At 40.0% G+C, this 7,769-nt stretch overlaps 1 long non-coding RNA gene across 1 annotated transcript; it reads right to left on the bottom strand.

Moving 5' to 3' along the window:
* Positions 1-451: 451 nt before the first annotated feature.
* On the bottom strand, positions 452-6,411 carry LOC129164577 (uncharacterized). The gene is made up of 6 exons (XR_008564110.2): positions 5,765-6,411; positions 4,852-4,905; positions 4,172-4,271; positions 2,097-2,248; positions 1,761-1,855; positions 452-1,515 (listed from the first exon to the last, which is right to left on the bottom strand). It is a non-coding gene; the product is annotated as an uncharacterized lncRNA (long non-coding RNA).
* Between the last annotated feature and the right edge of the window lie 1,358 nt (positions 6,412-7,769).

Raw genomic sequence — 7,769 nt, 5'->3', positions numbered from 1 at the left:
AAATAAAACTGATAATTACTTAAATATTTTGGTGCAACACTTTTACACTCAAAAATAATAAGTAAATGCAAAAACAATCACATCTCTTAAATACACCTTATTAATAGATTAAATCCAACTAAAATGGAATAAGCCGTTATGAACAATTAAAGATGTTACAGTAACATTCAAAATTGAGTAAATACAATTGAAAATGTATGTTAAAACAACAGTAACCAAAAGTTCAAACTACATAAAATATTAATTAGGAAATGCTGAAATGCTTGGCACATATAACCTACACCATTACAATTACTTGTTTTTAAATAATGGTTCAATTTACTTAATATTTTAAAGTTTACTTAAGCAAAAACGTTAATTAGAATTAAGCGTATATATATATATGTATATATATATATATATATATATATATATATATATATATATACAAACACACACACACACACACACACACACACACACACACACACACACACACACACACACACACACACACAGGAAAAAAGAACCACGTCAGTTCAACATTGTTCACAATGATTTATTTTAACCAGCTTTTTTGTGAATCACACATTTAGCAGAGTCCTTCTCTGAACACAGTGAGCTGAAATCTGTTCCACATTCAGTGGATAAAACTTGGATAAAATTTCAGTCACAACAGTCTTATATAATAAAATTGCATCCAAATTGGCATGCTTGATAAAACTGTAAAACTAGCATATTGATGCTAACAACAAGAAAAATGTACCTGCAATACTAAGAATAAAAGTGGCTCAAGTGAATGCAGTGCTTTACCTTTTTAGAAAAGGTCAAATGACAAAAATAAAATTAAGATCCCAAAAAAATATAAATCCTGAAAAAAAAAAACATTTGCACTGTGAGTTTTTGAACATCTTATGATTCCAAAAAATTGGGAAGATTATAACTAAAGAGTGACCAAAAAACATCCATAATTTAAATAAAAAGGTTTCAAAAAGGATTGTGCTTAAAAAAAAAACTAAAAAAAAAACATACAGAAGATACTCTCCCATTTACACCTTAATGTGAATCTGGAAAGTTAATGCAAAACACAGTTTATGGTACAAACATTATTTATGAACAGGAATGTCAACACTATGTAATGCCACAACTGAACCTTTTGATGAGCATTACATGTCACTTAACAAGTCTAACACTTTAAGAACAGCCCTGTGAAATTTTGTCTACAATGAACAGAGGTCATTTTTCAGTCTTTGAACCTTGACAGAAAGGTTTCCTGTATCCAGCTCCGTGAACACTTTTTGAAATGCTTCAAATGTGCATTTGAGATTCTTGGGATATTTCAGATCCAGAGCATTGCACAGTCCCAAAAGATAGCAACAGGCTTTGCTCAGATTCCCAAGTTTGCCCAGAACAGTAACGCCTTCAATAACAATACCCACATCAGTAGGTTCACCTGACCTGTCTTGATTCTGCAGCAGGTAAATCTTCATCACCTCCTCAGCCAAAGCCTCTTCACCAGACAGCATCAGCACTGTCCTTTAAAAAGAGAAACAACTGTTTTAAGCTCACATATTTCCAAACATTGAAACAAAAAGTTTCATTTGTATGACATCACTGGTACTCAAAATATGTGGGCACTGTGCTCCAAAATCTTTGAGCAAATGCTATTCTTTTGTATGCTTTCAAGTGTTTTTTTTTCTTTAGAACATTATCTTAAAACATTTCTATGATCTCACAAGCTAAAACTACTAATATTCCTAAAACAGATTTATTGCACCAACCTCAAAGGTTTTGATTAAGGCACTTGGATCCTCTCCCAGATGGTCAATGAGACATCTGATGATGACTTTTGTTTTTTCTCGATGGAATTTCCACTCTGTAAAACAGGAAGTCTCAACTGAGGCAAAATTTGCACATTTAAAACATGACTTACCATTTCTAGCTTAAACATAACAATTTTTTCTGTTGTTGACCTGTTTTCACACCCACCATCAAGGTAAGAACACCTGTGGAGCTAAAATATTGAACAGAAACCTAAGAATAGCCGTTTTTAGTGGAGGGCCTCTTCAGTGCTGTGTTGGAACGTTTTTGTGGTTAGAAAATGCAATCTTCCTTACCTGAAGCAGAAGATTTAACTGTGCCCTGTGGTGTTGTCCAGCAGCACCTTTCTTGGCTTGAAACAAGGACAGGAGTATGAATACAAGTCCAACGATGACATGAACTTTGGTTCAAGGTTCAGGGTCGTGATCCTATGAAACTCTGCACTGACCTGGATGGGAGAGGAACAAAAACAAAGGACACAAAATCTGAAGGCCAAAATTATGATTCAATCCCAAAAAAAATCTTTAACTGGAACTACCATTTTTTGCAACCTGGACCTTATTTTCTAACATGCAAAAGATTAATTTACTCATCCAGACATAAATCCATATAAGTGGAGTTGTTCAGTATGCAGACTAAAGCCTTAACATAAAGTATTATCTTCCACTAAGCTTCTAAATTTTATGTTATGAATTGCTTGCACCATTTCCCTGTGAGATTGTATAATCTTGGAGGGAAGAGGCGGAGCCAGGTTGCCCTCTGGACCATCGTCTGCCAGGTAGCGATGCGAGAGGAGCACACCGCTGAAGTGGCGCACCTATTCATAATCGCGTCAGCGGCTTTACAGAGAAAGCCTTTCAGCTCCTCTGGCAGCTCTGCTTTCTCCACCTTCCTGGAGATGATGAACGCTAGCAAGGCAGTGTTGTTAGTCCCTGCAGCTGACTGAACAGTGCATTGATGTGCGCGATCAGTGAACCTTGCTATCAGCTGGTCAAGTTTGGCGGGATGGGCCGTTCACTGTCCAACGACCTTGGTCATTTTGATGCCGAAAACTGAAGCGAGACTCGGCTGTAGAGGGGGAACAGGCGGAAAACTCTGGTCTGTGAAGCCCTAGGTAGAGACTGGCGCTCTAATCTTCGCTGGCTCTGCTTCTGCCTCAGAGAGGTAGGTCATCACTGCTGGGAACTAAGGCCAGATGGGATCTGGGCAACGAGAGTGAGCGTAGCCATACCTTCCCGCCAGATCATCCGATGGGGGTGGAACAGGCTGAGGGATGGGAAGTCCCTTCTCACCAGCTTCCTCCTGGATGATGCCAGGCAGATCCAGGAGCAGCGCACCAACAACTGAGAGCGGCGTCCTCGCCGACATGTGAAGGCCAGGGGTGGATGAGCGTCAGCTCTTTCACCTCCCTTCTGTCGCCAGGCTGCCCAGCTGGGAGGCAGTGGAGCTGCCACCACTGCCGTTTTCCTCACGGTGGGTGGAATCATCCAATTCCGGCCCACCATCGAAGAACTCGATGGCTTCTTCCAGCGAGTACCTCTCTCTTAGCGGGAACGTCTCCTCAGCATCAGCTTAGAAAAAGGCTGACCTCCGCTGCTTTTCCTCTGGCGGGAGGAGCTAACAGGAGCAGCAATAGGATTAAGGTGTGAGGACAAGGTCCGCATGGTGAGGACCAAGGCAGCCCACGCAGACGGCATGTCGGTCATACGACATGAAGTAGCCGGTCTGGCAGGATGGTCACAGACGGATGGTCTCCCTGGACATCTTCTGGCTGGCTGAAGAAAAACAGTAGAGCCGATTTCCTGGTCTCACCATAACTTATACTAGACCAGGGTGAGGCCCACACAGCAGGTGGGCGTGGACTAAATTACTTAAGTGCTGCGCGCACAAGGGGAATACCCACTTAAAGGGCTGCGCCTATACTCATAGAATCTGGAGTTACAATACGTAAACGTTTAAAAATATTAAATTACTCTTCACTCTTCAGTAAAATCTAGTCTGTCGTCATGTGCTCCAGAGTTAGATAAGTGAGACAAAGGCACTTTGCAATCAGCCCAGTCATTCTTCAGTCAGGTTACATTAGCTTAGCCTAAAACAAGTTAAGTGTACGGAAATTACTAGCATTTATTGTTCCCTAGGCTTGGGAATGGTTTCAATTAGAAACATTCTGGTTTTGATTCAGATTCCTCATTTTGATTCAAATTCCTAGCAATTCTACAGTCTTATGACAAATTAAAGCAACCTGGCTGCTGCAAGACCATCAAAATCACTAGGATGGTAGCAACATGTTTTTCCTCACTTATCTTATGATGGGGGATGTAACAGACCAAATTTTATTTACAAGTGTATATCTCTTTAAATGTTCACTTACTTTGGGAGACGTCAAACAACGCCGGCCATCTGTCCTTGATGTTGCTGACACTCAGCTGTTGGCTGATAATATCATGTCATGAGCGTAAGGCACCCCATGTCTTAAAAGAGCAAGGACAATTCAAATGAAGACAGGGTATGGAATAGCCATGACCACATGTACCATGTTTCACTTGATAATGTTTGAGTAGTGACACTTTTGATGACTCCTCATGTTTGCAGAGTTTACACTGCCATCTCATCACCTGTGACCTAAAAAATTGTCTCATAGTATGAAGATGACAGAATGGTGTATAACCATATTTACACAGTTTTTGTATGATTAACTGATTGAATAACCAGTACTCACTACCAATTCAGGTGGAGGATACAACTTACAAATAAGTCAACATGGAACAAAGTACAATACTTAACCACATTGAAATAATCTGAATCACATCACCACACTGTATAAATAAAAAGATAGTATGGTGACACTTGATGACAGACCATGAACACATCAATATATTTACCGAACTGAAAATTTCTCAAAATTTAGATTTGGCATTTGTATGACTAAAATAACCCACCACAAAACCAGTATAAATATTTAGGTGGTATCAACATCCATTACTCAGCTTGCATCAAACAATATCATATCATTCCAAAATTTAACACATCAAGTCCTCTGAGTAAAATTACCTGCTTTACTTTGTAGTTGATGCAGATTTTTTTCTCCTGGTGGTGAAGATGGGGCTGAAAATATACAAATCAAAACTTAATCATTACAAAACATGCCACTGAGAATCTGCCATAACATCAATCTCTTATAAAGAAATTTTAGCTTGGATTGAAATAAACATGTATTGATGTAAATTGGGAGTAACTATACTGGAAATGATGGTACTTTTGGCTTGACCCAAAGGACCAAAGCAATTTTTTTTTCCATTACTTTCTGGGATCTGAAAGGAAGTAGGGCCCCGAGTCTAAATTTACTTAAGGCCTCATAGTACTTAGGACCGGCCCTGGATGAGGTAATCTGCTGACCCGCGGTCCTCTCAGCGTTCTCTCAAAAACTGGCCCTGTTCGGGACAAAGCTGAAAGCAGCGTCTTATATGCTCTGAAAGACCCCACATAGAACAAGAAAGCTAAGCAGCATGATTGCTGCTATGAACCGTTCCGCGGGCAGGTCTTCTTAGTTACCAAAGCCATTGATGATGACGTCTGTTCATCTCCTCCTGAACAACCTGACAGAGTGAGTCAGGCCGCGTGACTACCGCAGCTCCCGCACCGCGACTCAACAGGGCAATTTTCTAGAAATGTCTGAGCACACCTGCTTTCACTTGGTTCCTAAAATGCCCCCGATTAAACGGTCAGGTCGCTGGTACCCGGACATTCCGGTAAAATTACCCGGAACGCAGATAGCGACTCAGAACGTAAAAGGATAAAAGGGCGCGGTTTCCAGCCGCCTTGACTGGAAGACAGGATAAAAACTTAAATTAACGTGCACAAACACGCTGTGAAAAGTGAGCCTCCATGACAAACGCTTTCTTCGGCACATGCTATAAAAGAACGGTGTGGATAAAGACGGCTAATGTAAGAATTGGTCACTTACCTGAAAACGTTACCGGATGTGTGTCTGTCCCGTTCAACGTGCAGAAAATCTCCCTTGATGCCTTGCTCCTTGCGCGCGGTACATGCCAAAGGTCATTAGTCTTACTCAAAGTTTGAAGTTGGTATTGGGGGACAAAATTATATTGATTTTGAACCATTAATAATTAAAGTTCAAGACAATGATAAGTATGAATACCAGTGTCTCAGTTATTTTGAGTACTTTATATGAGATATATTGAGTAGATTTAAATAATGCACCCTGTGTTTCAAATACAGAATTATTTCTTTTAAATAAACTTGAACAAAAAAGCTCAGTTCAACTGAAAAACTGGTGTTGGAAATTTAAACATTCTTTTCAGTATTTTCAACTCAAGATAACACTTTTGTGATTTTCAAAGATTTAATCAAGGTCATCTAACTTAGAACTATAATGATATTTACTAAGCCCCTGAATAATTTTTTAGGGTGTATAGGGGGTCAAACCATGTCCCAAAGGTCACCGGGCCAAGTGTCACTTTAAAGAAGTAGTCCAGTTACATCTTTGTGTGTGGGCTTATAACTTGGCTTCTGAATGTCCTAGAGAGATCAGGTTTGTTTTAGTGTACTCCAATCAACAGCCCCTAGAACCACAAAAAGGAATGGAGACATTAGCACTTATGGTTTTTAAATGGCACCCAGAATTATGTTGCACGAAGCAAAATTTCACATCATTCTGGGTTCATTTGTGTGAAAACAAGGTCCAATCAGGCTGAAACGTTACAGGAAGGTAGAATCTATTGCGTTGTAAGTGATCTGAACGTTTCATGATGATAGCACTTTCCTAAGGGGGTCAAACCATGTCCCAAAGGTCACCGGATCTGGTGTCTAAAGAAGTAGTCCAGTTACACATTTGTGGGCTTATAACTTGGCTTCTGAATGTCCTAGAGAGATCAGGTTTGTTTTAGTATACTCCAATCAACAGCCCCTACAACCACAAAAAGGAATGGAGTCATTAGCACTTATGGTTTTTAAATGGCACCCAGAATTATGTTGCACGAAGCACAATTTCACATCATTCTGGGTTCATTTGTGTGAAAACAAGGTCCAATCAGGCTGAAACGTTACAGGAAGGTAGAATATATTTAGTTGTAAGTGATCTGAACGTTTCATGATGATAGCGCTTTCCTAGGGGATCAAACCATGTCCCAAAGGTCACCGGATCTGGTGTCAATTTAAAGAAGTAGTCCAGTTACACATTTGTGGGCTTATAACTTGGCTTCTGAATGTCCTAGAGAGATCAGGTTTGTTTTAATGTACTCCAATCAACAGCCCCTACAACCACAAAAAGGAATGGAGATATTAGCACTTATGGTTTGTAAATGGCACCCAGAATTATGTTGCACGAAGCACAATTTCACATCATTCTGGGTTCATTTGTGTGAAAACAAGGTCCAATCAGGCTGAAACGTTACAGGAAGGTAGAATATATTTAGTTGTAAGTGATCTGAACGTTTCATGATGATAGCGCTTTTCTAGGGGATCAAACCATGTCCCAAAGGTCACCGGATCTGGTGTCAATTTAAAGAAGTAGTCCAGTTACACATTTGTGGGCTTATAACTTGGCTTCTGAATGTCCTAGAGAGATCAGGTTTGTTTTAATGTACTCCAATCAACAGCCCCTACAACCACAAAAAGGAATGGAGATATTAGCACTTATGGTTTGTAAATGGCACCCAGAATTATGTTGCACAAAGCACAATTTCACATCATTCTGGGTTCATTTGTGTGAAAACAAGGGTCCAATCAGGCTGAAACGTTACAGGAAGGTAGAATCTATTGAGTTGCAAGTGATCTGGACGTTTCATGATGATAGCACTTTCCTAAGGGGGTCAAACCATGTCCCAAAAGTCACCGGATCTGGTGTCAATTTAAAGAAGTAGTCCAGTTACACCTTTTGGGCTTATAACTTGGCTTCTGAATGTCCTAGAGAGGTTAGTTTGTTTTAGTGTAGTCCAATCAACAGCCCC

Source organism: Nothobranchius furzeri, unplaced genomic scaffold (assembly GCF_043380555.1).
Source record: "Nothobranchius furzeri strain GRZ-AD unplaced genomic scaffold, NfurGRZ-RIMD1 Scf043, whole genome shotgun sequence".
Taxonomy (NCBI): domain Eukaryota; kingdom Metazoa; phylum Chordata; class Actinopteri; order Cyprinodontiformes; family Nothobranchiidae; genus Nothobranchius; species Nothobranchius furzeri.
This window is presented reverse-complemented; position numbering and strand designations above follow the sequence as displayed.